The following is a 19,994-nucleotide window of genomic DNA, read 5'->3' on the forward strand; positions in this document are numbered from 1 at the left end:
CTACAAATACGAGCCTGATTGAAAGAAATAATGATAATCAAATCCTTGATGACAGCAACATTCAATAACACTCACAAAACAATTACTGTATATTGACAATCATGTTACGTTATTTTTAAAATGTTCCCTTTTCTTTTCATAACTTCTACTTCTCCACTGCGTACGGGTATATATATATAATGTATATATATACCCGATCTACAATACATACTTTAGCATAGACAAGCCACACTCTGTGGCGCAATTGTAGAGTCTTAAGCCTCTAATGCCGACATTGAGGTTCGATTCCTGAGAGGGATGTACTGACTATGTACGCGCTACCGATTCATTTTACCTTCACATCTCCTTGGTTTGGGACGTATGAAAAAATATTAGGTTAACGCAGAATCATGTTATGTTATTTTTAAAATTTTCCCTTTCTTAGCACAAGCACAGCTGAGAAGCTTCGATGCATGTACTCCATAACGTTAAAAATAACGCATTTAATCACACTTTCAATTCCAAGCAAGCGGGAACTTTTGTCAATGCATGATTTCCTGGTACATCCATTACACTGATGCACACATCACAGCTACAAAAATGTTAGAGTCGGAATAAAGCGCGTCCTACGACTGATCATTTCGACTACCCGAGAAGCCTTGATAAAAGCATGGTTTTGTGCACACTGAAAAGCAAGCAAAATTAGATGCATTACAGAAAGCGGACTTTGTGGCTCTTACTGGGGATCATTGGACTTCCGTGACCGTTAGTAATTCTAAATACATCTAATTACAAAATGTTCAATGATCACACTGTTTTAGCCTAATGTACAAAATAATTTTGGCTAATGTTACTCAGAGTTTAAAGAGTAAGCTGGTCAAATTACCTTTTATGTTTCTGACTTATTTTTTAAGAAGAAAAACTGCACTTTATGTTGAAATTTTGGTTATTATTATTTAAAGACAATACTATTCTGAAAATGTACTTAAAGTACTTAAACTACCACTTTATTTTTAAGTCTGCCCAATTTTAACCAGGGATGATATTTTTGTTTCTGTTTTGAATTCAAATGCAGTTTAAAGGCTTTTTTTCAGAAATTAAAACAGCTTCAGTTTACAATATTCATGTCCATGTCTATTATTTGATTCTGTAAGCCCACTAAAACCGTTTTAAATTAAAAAAAAACATTTGCGATTTGGGGCAAATTTACGTGCGATTACATACGATTAATCAAGATTAATTCTTACACAGCCTCTAATTAATTGGATTAATTTTTTAATCGAGTCCCACCTAATATATATATATATGTGGATATATATATGTAGATTTGTATATATAAATGTGTATATACAGTATATACAGTGGTGTGAAAAACTATTTGCCCCCTTCTTGATTTCTTATTCTTTTGCATGTTTGTCACACAAAATGTTTCTGATCATCAAACACATTTAACCATTAGTCAAATATAACACAAGTAAACACAAAATGCAGTTTTTAAATGATGGTTTTTATTATTTAGGGAGAAAAAATCCAAACCTACATGGCCCTGTGTGAAAAAGTAATTGCCCCTTGTTAAAAATCACCTAACTGTGGTGTATCACACCTGAGTTCAATTTCCGTAGCCACCCCCAGGCCTGATTACTGCCACCCCTGTTTCAATCAAGAAATCCCTTCAATAGGAGCTGCCTGACACAGAGAAGTAGACCAAAAGCACCTCAAAAGCTAGACATCATGCCAAGATCCAAAGAAATTCAGGAACAAATGAGAACAGAAGTCATTGAGATCTATCAGTCTGGTAAAGGTTATAAAGCCATTTCTAAAGCTTTGGGACTCCAGCGAACCACAGTGAGAGCCATTATCCACAAATGGCAAAAACATGGAACAGTGGTGAACCTTCCCAGGAGTGGCGGCCGACCAATATTACCCCAAGAGCGCAGAGACGACTCATCCGAGAGGTCACAAAGAGACCCCAGGACAACGTCTAAAGAACTGCAGGCCTCACTTGCCTCAATTAAGGTCAGTGTTCACGACTCCACCATAAGAAAGAGACTGGGCAAAAACGGCCTGCATGGCAGATTTCCAAGACGCAAACCAATGGTAAGCAAAAAGAACATTAGGGCTTGTCTCAATTTTGCTAAGAAACATCTCAATGATTGCCAAGACTTTTGGGAAAATACCTTGTGGACTGATGAGACAAAAGTTGAACTTTTTGGAAGGCAAATGTCCCGTTACATCTGGCGTAAAAGGAACACAGCATTTCAGAAAAGAACATCATACCAACAGTAAAATATGGTGGTGGTAGTGTGATGGTCTGGGGTTGTTTTGTTGCTTCAGGACCTGGAAGGCTTGCTGTGATAGATGGAACCATGAATTCTACTGTCTACCAAAAATCCTGAAGGAGAATGTCCGGCCATCTGTTCGTCAACTCAAGCTGAAGTGATCTTGGGTGCTGCAACAGGACAATGACCCAAAACACACCAGCAAATCCACCTCTGAATGGCTGAAGAAAAACAAAATGAAGACTTTGGAGTGGCCTAGTCAAAGTCCTGACCTGAGTCCAATTGAGATGCTATGGCATGACCTTAAAAAGGCGGTTCATGCTAGAAAACCCTCAAATAAAGCTGAATTACAACAATTCTGCAAAGATGAGTGGGCCAAAATTCCTCCAGAGCGCTGTAAAAGACTCATTGCAAGTTATCGCAAACGCTTGATTGCAGTTATTGCTGCTAAGGGTGGCCCAACCAGTTATTAGGTTCAGGGGGCAATTACTTTTTCACACAGGGCCATGTAGGTTTGGATTTTTTCTCCCTAAATAATAAAACCATCATTTAAAAACTGCATTTTGTGTTTACTTGTGTTATATTTGACTAATGGTTAATTGTGTTTGATGATCAGAAACATTTTGTGTGACAAACATGCAAAAGAATAAGAAATCAGGAAGGGGGCAAATAGTTTTTCACACCACTGTATGTAGATATGTATATGTGTATATACAGTATGTATATATACAGTATGTATATATATGATTGTGTGTATATGTATATATATATAACTGTGTATATATATATGTGTATAGATGTACAGGGAGTGCAGAATTATTAGGCAAGTTGTATTTTTGAGGATTAATTTTAATATGGAACAAACACAGTGCTATCAGTCAATCCAAAATGTTAATAAACCTGAAACCTGAATGTTTCACAACGGAAATGTGAGTGTGAACATCATCAGGGGAATACATATGTGCGCACAATTATTAGGCAACTATTAGTGTGCAGATTTATTATGCAACTAAAGGAAAAATGAAAATTTTCCCATCTCACTTGTTTATTTTCATCTGTTATAGTGAGAATAATAAACAAACACCTCAAAATTTACAAATAAACATCTCTGACATTTCAAAAAATATAAATCAATCAATCAATGACCAATATAGCCACCCTTCTTTCCAATAACAGTCATAAGCCTTTCCATTCATGGAGTCTGTCAGTTTCTTGATCTGTTGACGATCAGCTTTTTGTGGAGCAGTGACTACAGCCTCCCAGACACTCTTCAGAGAGGTGGATTGTTTTTCTCCCCCGTAAATCTAGCGTTTAAGAAGTGCCCACAAGTTCTCGATAGGGTTTAGGTCAGATGAGGAAGGGGGCCATGTCATTATTCCTTCATCTTTAAGGCCTTTACTGGCTGGCCACGCAGTGGAGAACTTCGATGCAAGTGATGGAGCATTGGCCTGCATAAAAATCATGGTCTTTTTCCTGTATCACTGTTTGAAGAAAGTGTCTTCGAAAAACTGGCAGTAGGTTTGGGAGTTGATTTTGAGTTCATCTTCAATGCAAAAGGTCCAACTAGCTCTTCTTTAAAAATACCAGCTCATACCAGTACCCCACCTCCACGTTGGAGTGGAGCTCTGTGCCCATTACTGATCCACAGGTCCATCCATCTGGTCCATCAAGAGTCACTCTCATCTCATCGGTCCATAAAACCTTTGAAAAAATCTGTCTTCAGATATTTCTTGGCCCAGTTTTGACGTTTCAACTTATGTTTCTTGTTCAGTGGTGGTTGGGTTTCAGCCCTCCTTACCTTGGCCATGTCTTTGAGCACTGAACACCTTGTACTTCTGGGCACTCCAGGTAGGTTGCAGCTCTGGAATATGAAAGTACTGGAGGATAATGGGTTCCTGGTAGCTTCACGTTTGATTCTTCTCAAATCTTTGGCAGCTAATTTGCGTCTTTTGTTCTCAACACGTTTCTTGCGACCCTGTTGACTATTTGCAACAAAATGTTTGATGGTTCTGTGATCACACACCAATATCTTAGCAATTCCAAAAGTGCTGCATCCCTCTGAAAGACTTTTACAATTTTTGACTTTTCAGAGTCAGTTAAATCTCTTTTGGCCCATTTTGCCTGAGGAAAACTAGCTGCCTAATAATTCTGCACACCTTGATATAGGGTGTTGATCTCCTTAGGCCACACCCTCCCTCATTATACAAATACACATCACCTGACGTGCTTAAATCCAATAAGCAGTCAAGTTAATACAGCTTGGAGTTGGAATATACGCATTAAAAATGATGATATGGTCAAAATACTCACTTGCCTAATAATTGTGCACACAGTGTATATATATATATATATATTTATATATATATGCCCGCAACACTCATGACAATGACAAAACAATTACATTGTCAATCATGTTACGTTATTATTAAAATGTTTCCTTTTCTTTTACTTCTCCTGCCAATCGCAGGTATTTTGCTATATATATATATATACAGATATATACAGATATATATATATATAGATATATACAGAAATATATATATATACAGATATATATAAATATATATGTACAGATATATACAGATATATACAGATATATATAAATATATATATATATATATATAAATAGATAGATATGACAACAACACTCAATATCAATGACAAAACAATTACATTAACAATCATCTTACGTTATTTTTAAAATGTTTGCTTTTCATTTTCATAACTTCTTTAACACACTACTTCTCCTGCGAAGCGCGGGTATTTTGCTAGTTACAAATAAAACACAAAATGACAAGCAGCTAAAGCTCATAACTTGACAAGTGCAGAGAAAACATGCAGTGTGCAAAGATACAAGTCTCTAAATATGTTGAGATTTCTGAGCTCTTGACACCCTCCCAACTGTGGCACACGCCAAAACGCAGATGATGCATGTGGCGAGGGTTCCTTGCCCATTGCCGAGGCAACTGCGGGTCTGTGGTGCCACCAAGGCAACTGAAACGTCACAACCTCGGAGCGTAACACGTCTGTCACCTGATGGTTGATGTGGGGAACAATCTTACCCGGCCTGGCCCTGTCACTGTGTCTAACCCCGTGTCTGTGTGCATTGAAGTGGTAGATGCCATTCAAATAAATCCCCCCAGTGTTCCTCTTTTGATTGGAATAACGTTGGCTTTCTTCTATATACTTTGGACTCAGCATCTGCTCTCAAGTTCCAGACAGTGACGTATAAAATAAAACAGGCCTCCTTCAAGTGTAACACCACTCATTATCCACTTATCAGTCTGGTCCTTCTAAAGACGACAATAAGAGGACATTGTGGGTGCCCATGACAGAGCACAGGCATTCCTGGCTGGATTGGAAGGACTGGGAGAGTGGACTCTCCAGGATCATCAGGTCATTCCCCCACACAGCTAAACCCGATTAGGACACCTGCAGGGCTGCATGGGAAAAGGAGTCTTTGGGGTCTGTTAGAGGGTGCTGTCGGGGTTGACTGCCCTGGTTTCTGCACAAGTGCTCCAGATGACTGGGACAAAACACCGGAAGCAATTCCTGGGTTGGACTTAAAAGAAAACTCACTACCTCATTTGGATTGAGTCAAGAGTCGGGAGGCAGTGGAGGAGGAGGAGGAGGAGGATAGTGCTTGAAATGCCTTTTATCGTCATCATTCTAGTGAAGAAGGCGTTGGGGCCCAATAAAACCCTGTATCTGCATTACTGTGTCTGAGGATTGGTGCTCAGTGGCACCCCCTTGCGGTTACAACATTTAATGGCCTTTCACAACAACATGAACAGATGTTGTACCTGCTGGAGACAATGTCTTGATGTCCCACTGACTGATCTTCTCCAGACTCTTCCTTAGACGTGAAAGCTCCTTTTTCAGGTCCTCAGAAGAGAATTCATATGTAGCTTTGAAGTTGATCAAGTCTCCTTCAGTAGGAAGGGCATTATAATAACATGACCATCTCTGCATCAAGAGAGAAGAGGAGATAAGGTTTCAGAGAGGGCCAACAAAAAGAAACATGTGTTAGAATGGATTAGGGTATAATCCTTCACCCTGTCCAGGATGATACTGATATATTTCACCAATGCTTTAAGTGATGTATTTGATATGGAAATGATATGGAAAGCCGGTCAACCTAAAACTGGTCTTGCACCCCTTCCTGTGATACAAGCAGATTAAATATGATGAAGAAATTAATATAAAGAAATATTTAAGACTACTTCAAACTAGAACGTGGTACTAGACCAGGATGCCTCTTGTCACCACTGCCATTTGCAATCGCCATTGAGCCACTGGCAGTTCACTTTCAAAATGCTTATGAGATAAAGGGGATTCTCTCAATGAAATTGGGGGGCTCACAGCTAATTGGAGGACCAGCCTCAAGAACCGTGGACACAGAGATGTCCAACTTCCACGCCAAAGATCAGCTTTAAACAGCTGCTCAAATTAGCCAGTCCAGCAGGTCACAACTGTAGTGTCATCCTTAAGGACGGTTCCATCACCTGTCCTGACGGCGACACTCCAAGGAACAGATTTGAATGTGTGCAATGCTTTGACTCTTCTGTAAGCAGGATGTGGGTCACTAGACAATAGATGGTGTGTCAATTGTTCACAGATTTCTGTAATAAATGCCAGCTCATCTGCCCTTAGAGCCCTCGCAGACGTCTTTCTCAGTTCCCGGTACAGACATGAGTGGCCATCAAGCTGTGTGCTGTGACTCCTCTTGATGAGATCATTCAAGATGAAATACCTCCGTCTAGGAACACCAGTAGCACCAACACGTCCCTCAGCAACAACCTTCAGGGTCTTGTCATGGTAGGTCTTTCACATCACCTTAGGATCAGCAGTCATGCCCAAGTCTGCAGGTTCCTCACACAAACTGCATGCAAACTCATTAGAAACAGCCTGGTTTTGGAGTCCGGTAGGTTCCAGCCTCATTCTCCTAGCACGTGCCAGATAGCCTACAGGACCTAAGCTGGATCTTCAGAGTACCAATAAGAAGTCTGTGTGACAGGAATTTGCTATGAGGTTGTTCTGGCGACCGTAGTCAAAGTGGTCCATGTTTTTTGATATTACTAAAGGTCAGGGGGTACCGAATGCTGGACCCTGAGCCACATCATTGGACTTGGTACTCTAATAATGGTGGTACAGTGAAGGATGTCCATAACATTCTTATGGGCAGACCCTGGAGGCTCCTATGGAAATGCAAGGTCTACAGAAGTGTCCAAATTGTTGGTGTTTGTGAAACAGACAGAGCGGAGAACAAAATGCAATAAAAAATAATACACAAGTCACAAAAGTAAGTGACAACAATTGGAATTCGTAACCCAACACACCCAACACATACAGTATACAAATAATACATGAGGAAAAACGATAAGACAAGTGTGTTCATAGAGTTTTATCACTTCTGGCGTGCACCCCAGACTAAAAAGAGCGTCTACAGCTCCCCCAGTCTTGATTCTCCAAACTGTCCCGTTCCTTTCTTGATGTACTACGTCAGCTCAGGAAAAGCCAGCCTGGGAAATTCTTCAAGGTGGTCCCTTCCAAAACAAAAGAGGACTCAATATCCAAGTGAGGCAATCTTCTCTGTGGTCTTAGATGGTCCACGTCTACTGTTTCATCCTCCATAAACTTTGTGTTTTGTTTTGCTCCTTCTTTCTTTCCATTTTATGCTCCTTCTTTAACTGTAGGTTGACATCTATGAACATAGCAGCTTCCCAGAAATTGTCACAACTGACCGTACTGCACAAAGGTCCTCGTTATTGCTCATAATGCCTGCTTGTTTCTTTCCAGTTTTTTCTATATGCCCCAGATAGAGACATTGCTCACATTTAAGAAGACACAACAGAGAGACCGGTCAGACAAACCAGTGAAATATATTACGTGTCCGCACCACACTCGTGATGGACATCCAACTTAGATCTAAATGGCGAGATTACCTCTCAGTCATTTATTGGTTATTAATGACAAGAGTATGTCAGTGTAGTGGGAAACAAGGTATCATCGACATGACTTTCAATAAGCTTTCCATGCAGGACTCCATGAGAGATGAGTCATCAGACTGTTGCTAAAGAGAATGAGGGTACATCGGGCAGACGGGTGAAGAACGGACTTGACACAAAGAGCAAGACATTGGGCTTTTCAGAGTTCTGAGATGAAATTAATTAAATGCACACAATTACACATGTAGAAGAAAGCTCTTGAGCGTAATGACACAATGGAAGGTGTACCTTGTGATGAAGACTTTGTGTGCTCATCACCATCCTCAACTAGATTGAGGAAAGAAGGCCAGTGAGAAGCCGAGCTGTGATGTGTGAAGTATTAATCAAGAAGAGGATCTCCATAATCTGTAGAACACGCTAGGGAGTCCACAATCGGGAAAACTGCATGCAGTGTTAGTCTACATACTAGAGAAACCAGAGACAGTCGAGAGAAGATGGACAAGACTGAACTGTGGGGTTTGAAGGATTTGAATCTGATGAGTTTTACGATAGAGGCATTGGGAGGTGACCTGACAGAGGGGCGTAAAATATAAGGGGAGTTGTCTTTATCTGCTGGGATCTTTTAATAAAAAGTTATTTGATTGTACACTTCATACCTGTTTTGTTCCTCACACAGACATGTGTAGATACAAGGAAAAAGCGCAGACGGAAAGAGAAATATTAGGGGAATATAAAAAGGCATTCTTTGTTGGCCTTTTCTTGCCATGATGTAAAAACTCCTCAGATGTATTCAATTTCTTTCTAAATGTTCTCAGGTCCCACACACCCCAATCTGATCCGACTACCTGTGAAGTATTGCTCTCACCTGCAGGAACTGGACATGGTCCTTCATCTCTGAAAGCTCCTTCAGTTCATCACCTTTCTTCTTCAGCACCTCACTCTCCTTCTTTAATTGTTCCATGACTTTTTCAACCTTCTCCTTTTCTTTCTTCTCTTGTTCTCTAATCCTCGCAATCAAATTCTCCTGAGCTACTTTAATGCAGCTGATCAGTTCAGTGAATCTCTTTTCATTTTCTGCTACCTCTCGTTCTGCTGATATCTGAGTGAAGAAAGAAAGACATTGCATTGAGTCACCTGATGATAAGAATTACCAGTCATGGGACACTTCTGTTGGTATCTGATGTTGTAAAGGATAAGTGTGGATTGGAGGTTTTCCTGGTCAAGATGTTTGGTGGTGTCTCACTCGAACAGGAGACTAGAATAGTGGAGGGACAGTGAGAGAAAGCGTCCCCATTATATATTTTCATACAATGTTCCCTCTGCCAGTCCTTCCATTCGGGTGCCTTCAAGAATAAATGGGATAGAATGTCTGAACAATTGGCCCATTTGAGGTCCTTTAGAGCTATTTGAAGGATCTACTGAGGGGACAACACCTTTGTCTTATGAGAACTCTAACCCAGAAGGGCTTCTGGGGTGTCTCTCGCATGTGCTGGAAGTTAAAGATCAGTCTCTCCTGCTTAGCCAGGTGAGGTGGATTGGGGATTAGAAGAAGAAAGGGAGTTTAGATATTATAAAGAAAAGGTTGTGTGTTGCTTGTGGAGACTTTTGGGAGGAGAGACTTGTGTGTTGTGTAGTTGTGTTCTGCTTTGGGGGCTCCATGTTGGTCATAATGTCAAACCTGTCAGTTGGAGATATCAAACATGATCATGTTGTGCTTGGTCAGGAAACTCTGACCATGTCATTTCATGAACGCTCTAGATTATTTACTGTCCCTCATCTCTGTTCCAGTGCCAAAGTCAGGATTTTGAGTCAGCATTTCCCAGGTTGATAAATTGCTAGTTCATTTGTTAGCTTCTCATTACCACAGGTAACTCTGCCATTGCTACTATGGCTTACAGTATATTTGTATGGCTCACCCAGGTGTTGCAGGAGATGAGTGCACACTTCAAAGTCACTTAGGCCAAGACATCGAGTAGGGTGTCATAGTCTAATAATATAAGTGTAAGAGGTGCAAACTGTCCAGGGTCAACAACCCCAAAGCTGGAGATGTCCATCTGTTTTTAGGACCTTTCACAGGTAGATGGTGACTCAAAAGAGACTGAGATAGTAAGCAGGAATGAGAGACCCTAAATGTTGACCTCAAAACCAGTACCCAGAAAGAGGGAAGCAGTGAGAGTATGGGATTGAATTATTATGGGAGTCGGGATGAAGGTTTGCTCCTGACCTTAGATAGCCTCATATGGAGTGTTATGTTCCTGGCCAACCCATGTTAGTGTCAATGTTATCTACTTGTCATTGAGTGACAGCCCTGCTGGAGAAACAAGGAGGAAAGAGCAAAGCTGAGGTGATCGTGTCAAAAGTTTTACCTGTGCCATGTGCTAGTCCAGGTACAAGTGAGGAGGAGATCAGAAGGCATAATGCATACCTGAAAATGTGTCCTGGGGTGGGTTACCTTTGAACCAGAGGGGTACTAATAACTGTAAGTTTAGCATGTATGACTGGTGCATTAATGGAAACAATCAGTAGAAGAAAAAGACTGAGCAACACAAGTCAAGAAAAGCATGGGTTTAGACGGGTGAATCCGTCTTTCACTAATTTAGGGTCACACTGTCTGAATCTGTCATGAAATAACAAGAAGCACTGTTGACTGTAAAGTGCAATGAAGGATAACATAAAACATCTTCTCTCCATCTCCCTTTTCTGGACTCTACTTGTCACTGCGTGTGAAGCTCTGCTGGCTCTTCTGGTTGTCATTATTCATTTCTGATTTCTTTCATTTAATATGTCATCTTAATTCCACTCACCTTCATCCTCTCCACTGCCCTTGTCAGCTCCATCTCCTTCAGTGTCTTCTCTCTTTCCTCAGGTCTCCTCTTGATTTCACTGTCAGTTTCTGTTTGGACACACAGAAGGACACACTTGGGTCTTATCAGAATTCTCTTTCTCTTTCTGAGTCCTTTTACAACGCATTTGGTTTTGCATTTTGTGGTACAACTAACTTTTTTGTCACACTTGTATCGACACCGTTGGTGACACCCAGATTTGACTCAACAAATATAAATAGCAAAAAGAAAGTTTTTAATGTTCCAGTTGGAGTGAAAATGAAGTTTGAATTTGTATAGTGCAACAAATGAATGAAAGAGTTTGAAGGCACACTGGTGTACAAGTCAGTGTTTGAGATGTAGGAGATTAACACACATCCTGCAATGTGCGGGGTGAAGAAATGTCTGAAAACCCAAGAGGACTTGGACATGCAATGGTAGGACCTACAAATATCATTCAGATTTGTCATTTGAGATACACAGACAGACAGACAGACAGATAGATAGATAGATAGATAGATAGATAGATAGATAGATAGAGTGAAAGGCACTATATAATAGATAGATAGATAGATAGATAGATAGATAGATAGATAGATAGATAGATAGATAGATAGAGTGAAAGGCACTATATAATAGATAGATAGATAGATAGATAGATAGATAGATAGATAGATAGATAGATAGATAGATAGAGGCACTATATAATAGATAGATAGATAGATAGATAGATAGATAGATAGATAGATAGATAATAGATATGAAAGGCTATATAATAGATAGATAGATAGATAGATAGATAGATAGATAGATAGATAGATAGATAGATAGATAGATAGATAGATAGATAGATAGATAGATATCCAATCCAATCCAATCCAATTTTATTTATAAAGCACTTTAAAACAACCAGCACAGGATCAAAGTGCTGTACAATAAATAGTTGATAGGTAAAACAACACAACATTCTTGCACTTAAATAAGAATAGAATAAAAATGGTATAATAAAACAGCCTTACAATAAAACAATATAAAATGGGATAAAATCAACTAGAAACAACAAAAGTAAAATGAGCTAAAACGAACTTCTCACAAGGTGTCAAAGGCCAGGGTAAAGAGATGGGTTTTTAAAAGAGATTTAAAAACAGACAGAGAAGAGGCCTGTCTAATCTCTAGAGGCAAATCATTCCATAGCTTGGGCGCTGCTACAGCAAAAGCACGGTGGTCTCTAAGTTTATGCTTAGTCCTTGGTACATTCAGGAGCAGCTGATCAGCTGACCTGCGAGAGCGAGTAGGTGAATAAGGCTGTAGGAGCTCAGAGAGATAGGGTGGGGCAAGGCCATGAAGAGCTTTAAAAGCAAATAAAAGAATTTTAAAATGGATCCTAAAAGAAACGGGCAACCAGTGAAGTGTAACTAAAACAGGGGAAATGTGCTCAAATTTCCGAGTGCCAGTTAAAAGACGAGCAGCAGCATTTTGGACCCTCTGGAGATGAGTAATCAATGAGGCACTGACTCCTACTTAACGTGTATTACAGTAGTCCAGCCGAGTAGTAACAAAGGCATGGATTACTGTTTCAAAATGGTGCCGGGAAAGAATTGGCTTTATTTTAGCCAAGTGCCTCAACTGGAAAAAGCTTGATTTAATGACGGACTTAATCTGGCTATCAAACTTAAGATCAGCATCCACCTTGACCACAAGATTTGTGACAATTGGCTTATTGTACTGGGCCAAGGAACTTAAATACACTTTAGGGGTCTCAGTGGGGCCACCAAAAATGATCATCTCAGTCTTTTTTTCATTGAATTTTAAGAAATTAGAAGCCATCCAGGCTTTAACATCATCAAGGCACTGAAGTAATGGCTGTACAGAAAATGTGCCTTTTTCTTTAGAGGAACATAGATCTGACAGTCATCCGCATAAAAGTGGAACCCAACATCATGTTTTCTAAGTATAAAACCAAGAGGGAGCAAATACAAAGAAAAAAGGAGGGGGCCTAAAACTGAGCCTTGTGGGACACCACACAAGAGAGGAGTGGAAGAGGACACATAGTCACCAAGACTGACACAAAAGGTTCGCTCAGCCAAGTAGGACCTGAACCACTCTAGTGCTATACCCTGGATGCCCACCCACTGCTCCAAACGAGAGTAAAATGGCATGGTCCACTGTATCAAACGCAGCTGTCAAATCTAAAAGCACAAGAACAACACAGTCGCCAGAGTCAGTAGCTAAAAATATATCATTAAAAACTTTTAAAAGGGCTGATTCGGTGCTATGTAAGTGTTTAAAACCAGATTGGAAAATCTCAAAAATATTTTGTTTTTCCAGAAAGGCCATCAATTGGTTGTGAACTATCTTTTCAAGGATTTTAGAAAGAAAAGGTAGTTTGGAGATAGGCCTATAACTTGCAAGAGCTAAAGGATCTAGAGCCGTTTTTTTAATCAGAGGTTGAACCACTGCATGTTTAAAATCCTTAGGGACCACACCTGATGACAAACTATGATTTTCCAGTTCAAGAACCAGCGGTCCAATTGTGGATAAAACCTCTTTAAAGAGTCGAGGCGGGACACCATCGTTTGGGGACCCTGCAGGTTTTAAATGACCAACAATCTCCTGTAAAAATGACAATGTCACAGGTTCAAACCATAGATATGAAAGGCACAATATAACATAGATAGACAGATAATAGATAGATAGAAAGGCACTATATAACAGATAGATAGATAGATAGATAGATAGATAGATAGATAGATAGATAGATAGATAGATAGATAGATAGATAGATACATGTGAAAGGCACTATATAATAGATAGATAGATAGATAGATAGATAGATAGATAGATAGATAGATAGATAGATAGATAGATAGATAGATAGAAATGAAAGGCACTAGATAGATAGATAGATAGATGTGAAAGGCACTAGATAGATATAGATATTTTTATTTTTAAAATGACCTTTATTATGAACATAAAAAAAAATATTACCAATATACACAGTCAAATGACAGACTAGCCCAATATTAAGGATAAAAGAAAAAGGCATACATCAGACTACCATCACTACTCCCCTTTACACTCCTCCTACTCCTCCCAGACAGACAGACAGACAGACAGACAGACAGACAGACAGACAGACAGACAGATAGATAGATAGATAGATAGATAGATAGATAGATAGATAGATAGATAGATAGATAGATAGATGTGAAAGGCACGATATAACAAATAGACAGATAATAGACAGATAGAAAGGCACTATACAGAAACAGATAGATAATTTATTAATCCCAAGGTAGTACTAGGTTGTTGTACCGTGTTAGCCATTATGAATGTAGAGAAAAGCCAAGAAAAATGACACCTTTTATTGGCTAACTAAAAAGATTACAGTATGCAAGCTTTCGAGGCAACTCAGGCCCCTTCTTCAGGCAAGATGTAATCATTATCTTTAAAACCTTAATCCCAAGGTGAAATTCACGAGATAACTGAAGCCACTAGGACTTGAATGTTTGTGATGACTTCAGTTATAAAGCCAATTAATCCCAAAACGTGTAACCAAATGAACGTTGCTGTACTCGACCCCCAGTCTTGCTCCACCTTCTCAACTGAAACAGTCAAAATGAATTTTATTAACAAAAACTAAGACTTCTCAATTAAAGTATAGTAGCTGAAACCACTTGCAGGCATAGAGTCCAACCCCAAATCTGCACAATAAAGACTATAAATATCCTCATTCAACTTACTTTCCATCTAAAGATACCAACATTTCTGGCAGGTCAGATACCGCAGGGGCAAATATATTAAATGATCAAACTACCAAACAGTAAATCGAGTGACAGAGGTCTCTGTTCCACCTTCCAGCCAGGACACCAGACCTAGGAAGAGATCTGCTCAGTTTGTCTTGTGAGGTCGGTGGAGGACTGCTTGTCCGTCGCCATGGTGACCGCACAGACTCACAGAAACAACCTTAAGCTGATCGCTGCCATGCTGTCACAGATGGGTGACACAGGGAACATCATAACTTGGCCACCCGACTAGGCCTGTTTGCTGTGCCCGGGTGTAGGAGAGCGCGCGCTCCTGCTAGAATAACAAACGCTGCTCTTCCTGTTTCAAGCTGAATAAAGATGGTTTTGCTAAATTACTGAAGGCTCAGCCTCGTGTTTTGGGTTGCAAGACAGGGAATCACGTGAGAAAATATCTAAAGTGAATACATTTCCAAAAGTCCTTCATGTTACACTTTGTGATTCAGATGTGCTGTTTATCATCAACTATCCCAAATGGGATTGCTGCAGTAAATGATCAGCCATCCATCCATTTTCTTAACCTGCATATCTAGGGAAAGGCGGTGGAGCAGAAGAGTCCATCCCAGCAATCATCAAACAAAAGGGGAAAACACAGGGTGCCAGTCCATCACAGTCCCTCACAAACACACAGACACAGACACACAAACAGGAAGGCTAATTTAGCATCACCAACCCAACTGAAAGAGAGGGGATAAAGACAAGAGGACAGAGAAAGATGAAAGTAACAACAAGTGAGATGAATGAGTGTGTGAGACAGTGACACACTCACAGTCACACCAGGGGAGGACATGAAGTATCAGATATACTCATCAGGACCACCAAATGAATAAGAACAGAAACTCACCTGTAAAAACTGCTCACCACTCAGAGGTTCAGACGACTGCACAAGTACCTGCAGATGAAAAGAGCAGAATGGGGACTGTGAAGATGGCATTTGGTGACATTCACTGGGCAGTCATTACTACAACAGGGCAGTTCAAATGTAACACCTTACTGACGAGCAGCTAAAACACAAAGTGACCTGCTGAACCCCACTAAAGCCGAACTCAATGCCCACCATGCCCACTGGTACCTCTTGTCGGCTCACTGGTGTGTAAAGACCTTTGGTAGACTTACCAGCTCTCACTTTACGTCTTGGCTGTTCCTCTTCATCACAGACAGAGAAGCTGACCATTAAGATTTCATCTGGAGAGCCCAACAAGAATAAGCAGACCACAATGTGCCGGAGTGTCTTTAAAGACTTTAGTCATCGTGTGCCTGGGGGTCTACATATTTCTATCGCTCATGACTTTGTGTTCAAGCACAACCTTTCACAGAGTTTGACTCTTCAGATCCTTCAGTCCTACATGAAGAAAAGACCTGGAAGGTTACAATAGCTGACATTGGGGGTCTTCTCACAGGGGATGCCTTATAAGATGCCATCAACTGTTTGGTGAGGTAGCCTGTTGGTCACTTTACATGTTTGTACATCAGGGGTGTCCAGTTCTGGTCCTGCAGGGCTACCCTGGCTGCAGGATTCCATTCTAACCATCATCTTCCTCACCAATGTCTGCTGTTCATTGACTTCTCTCCACTTTAATTTCGTCACCTTGTTTTTAAGACTCTGTCTTCTGATTTGCTTATTTTATAACAAACATCACCTAAACAGAAATGAGACGTGAAGTTGTGATCCAGCAGATGACCACCTAAGTCGAGGCCTCAAACTCCCACCAGTTTCTTGTTTAGCAGTTGATTCTTAGTGTTAATTCAACTCTTTAATTCCATGGCTTGTTGGTAGTCTCATGTCCCAGCAGATGTTTCCCAAACTGTTGATTTTCTTTTTTCTAAGACCACCAGAAACATGTTTTGCTTTCCTCAGTAACTCAACATTATTGAGCCCCTCACCTTTCTTTATGTCCAGATATTGTATGGTGGGCACAGGTTAGCTGGTCATCTGTTGGATCTTGTTATTGTTTGGCTGCTAATCAAGGAAACACTTAAGGGGTCTGCCTCTTAAATACGAATTCAATTAAAAATAAGGCAAAATTAGGAATGAAAACCTGCAGCCACTACGGACCCCCAGGAACAGAGCTGGACACCCCAGATATATGACGGTGATGGAAAAGCTGCTCAAATTGCCAGGGCAGGTAAGTAGACAACATGTGCTGGGACTCACATTTAGAATCACAGAAGTACAGCAGCATCCTTAACAGAGAGTTCAAGAGTGGCAGAGACCTCCAGGGCACTAGAGGGCAGACAGCACAGCACTGGTCAGACATGCCTGGCACTGGGAGGGATAAGAAGATTTCAGTTTTGCTCTTTTGGATTTGTAGAGTGATGTGACAGTCATCTCAGCATCACTTTAATGCACAGCCTGTCTCCAGATTAGTAAAAGTGAGAAGGTGACATGCCACTGTTAGTCATGAGCTCGACACACAGTGACAATTCAACATGACAAAGCAGGTCTGACTGTGTCAGCTCAGTTCATGTCAGTGTTCAGGATTCCACCATTAGAACAACGCTGCACTAAAATAGGAGAGTTGTGAGACAAACACTACTGGTGAACAGGAGACACACAAAGTCTCATCTAACGTTGGCCAAAAGACACCTTGATTACCCCAAACATGTGAGATAATGTTCTGTGGGCTGAGGGGTCAAAAGTGGGACTTTATGGAAGACACGGGTCCTGTTCCATCTGCAGTGAAGCTGTCACAGCTTTCCACAATAAGAACATCACACCCAGAGTCAGTCATGGTGGTGGTAGGATGATGGTGGGGGTGCTTTGCTTTGTCAAGGCCTGTGTGACCTGCCAAAATTGAGAGAAGGTTGAATTCAGCCAGCCATCTGACAGAAGGTACCCAAGGAGAATGTCTGCTCCTCAGTCTGTGATCTGAAACTGAAGGTGTTGGGTGTGACTGAGTTGTTGTGGTGGGACCTTAAATGGGCAATTCATAGTTGAAAAGCCTTCAGTGTGACTGAAATAATATAATTCTGAAGAACAGAAGGAGGCACGATTTCTCCACAGGGATGCCAACGTCTGATCTCCTGCTGCTGGACCTGCTTGATTGGAGTGTGATTACTGGACTTGCTAAAGGTGGCACAACCAAATATTAAGTTTTGTGGGGCAATTACTTTTTCACACTGGCTCTTTTTGTGCTTCTGACTGTTTTCCACTGTTTCTGCCTTTTCCCACTCTTATATGTCTAAAAGTAAAGTCAGTTATTTTAGATTTATTCCTAGTCACGTAATGTCTTCTTTGGGTTTATAATGTACCATTACTTATATGTGTAAATATAGATTATTTTGTGATCGAAGCCTACACAGAAGACGCCAAAAAACTCAGCAAACAACCGACTTGAATCAGAACCTCCACCCGCTTGGCACTCACTCCCTTATCACCACAAGGTGTCTGAATGTGCAGCGAGCATCCTGGCCAGGTCAGGCGTCAGAATAGCACACAAACCCTCGAACAATCTGCACACGGTGCTTTTCAATGCTAAAAACAAGAAATCGACAGCAGAAACACGAAACAACAACAACAACAACAACATCATTTATTTATATAGCACATTTTCATACAAGTCATGTAGCTCAAAGCGCTTACGCAGTTTATAGCATTCCATGCAGTTCGTGCTCGGCGGTATACATTGGACAAACTTCAAAATGAATCGCAACACGTACACAGGAACAACACAACGCGTTCACAAGAAAGGTCTTACGATCATTGACCTATACGCACACTAAATCAACAGGACATACATTTAACTGGGACGATGTACAAGTAAAATTTAAAGCCAGTATTAAAAGTGTCGGAGAGCTGGCTGAATCCTGGCTATCAAATGATCAAATGATGAGAACGCCATCAACAGACACTTGGACATAAATCGAGCATATACAAACTTAAGAAGAACTTACTCATAATAAATAAAACTTAACAACCAATACCTGATCACACTGACTTAGCCACCTCCCCGCCATGTGATTTTTTCTATATATTGCCTTTGATTCTTGTAAGTCCAAGCATTATCCTCTGATGAAGACCCCTGGCAGGGGCTGAATGTTCAGGAATAAAAACTACTTTATAATACGTGATTCATTTTCTTCCTTTGTGGATTTCCAGCTGTATATATATACAGTATATATATATATATATATTATCATTTTCCCTTGTAAACATTAATCGATATTCCTTAAAGACTGTCAACATAAAGCTCCTCGGCCCCTCGCAGGCCGTACCATATCACCAGGGTGCCCTCTTCCTCTTTTAAACAATACAATGCAATACAATTTATTTTTGTTTAGCCCAAAATCACACAAGAAGTGCCACAATGGGCTTTAACAGGCCCTTCCTTTTGACAGCCCCCCAGCCTTGACTCTCGAAGAAGACGAGGAAGAACTCCAAAAAAAAAAACCCTTGTAGGGAAAAAATGGAAGAAACCTCAGGAAAGGCAGTTCAGAAAGAGAGACCCCTTCCCAGGTAGTTGGGTGTGCAGTGAATGTCAAAAAGAAAAAGGGGGTCAATACAATACAATACAATACACAGAACACAAGTCATCCTCAATACAGTATAAAAATAGAAATATTACAAGTACAGAGGAGAATTTAACAGTTGATGACATCCCATAATATGATTTGGATTTGTTCAGAGTCCTGGAGACCTCAGCTATCAAGCTGCCTCCCCCAATTGGCCAATCTGATGAAAGGACCCCAATTCTTTTAAATTGACTTCCTTTTTAAGATGTGGACCCCTTATCTGTTTCTTTTTTCCCTGATTAGCAGCAACACAATAACTAGATGACCAGCTAAGCTGTGCTCACCCTATATATATATATATATATATATATATATATATATATATATATATATATATATATATATATATATATCGTCAGACACCAGGTAAAAGTCCAATAATTTAAATTTATTTGAACTAAACAGTGCACCAAGCACCCTCCTTTCCACAATACTCATTAAATTACACCAATACACAATAATAAATCAAAATTCACAATCCTCCAACTCTCAGACGCGTTGCCACCCTTCCACCCAGCTCAGCTTGCCGTTCTGGTGTCTTTCTCAGTCTTTTGTAGTCCTTGACCTGGAAGTGTTTTGCCCTCTCTGTCCACGTGACTAGGAACACTTCCGGGTCAGATAAAAATCCTTTTTCTTTACCCCGGAAGCACT

Source organism: Polypterus senegalus, chromosome 2, assembly GCF_016835505.1.
Source record: "Polypterus senegalus isolate Bchr_013 chromosome 2, ASM1683550v1, whole genome shotgun sequence".
Taxonomy (NCBI): domain Eukaryota; kingdom Metazoa; phylum Chordata; class Cladistia; order Polypteriformes; family Polypteridae; genus Polypterus; species Polypterus senegalus.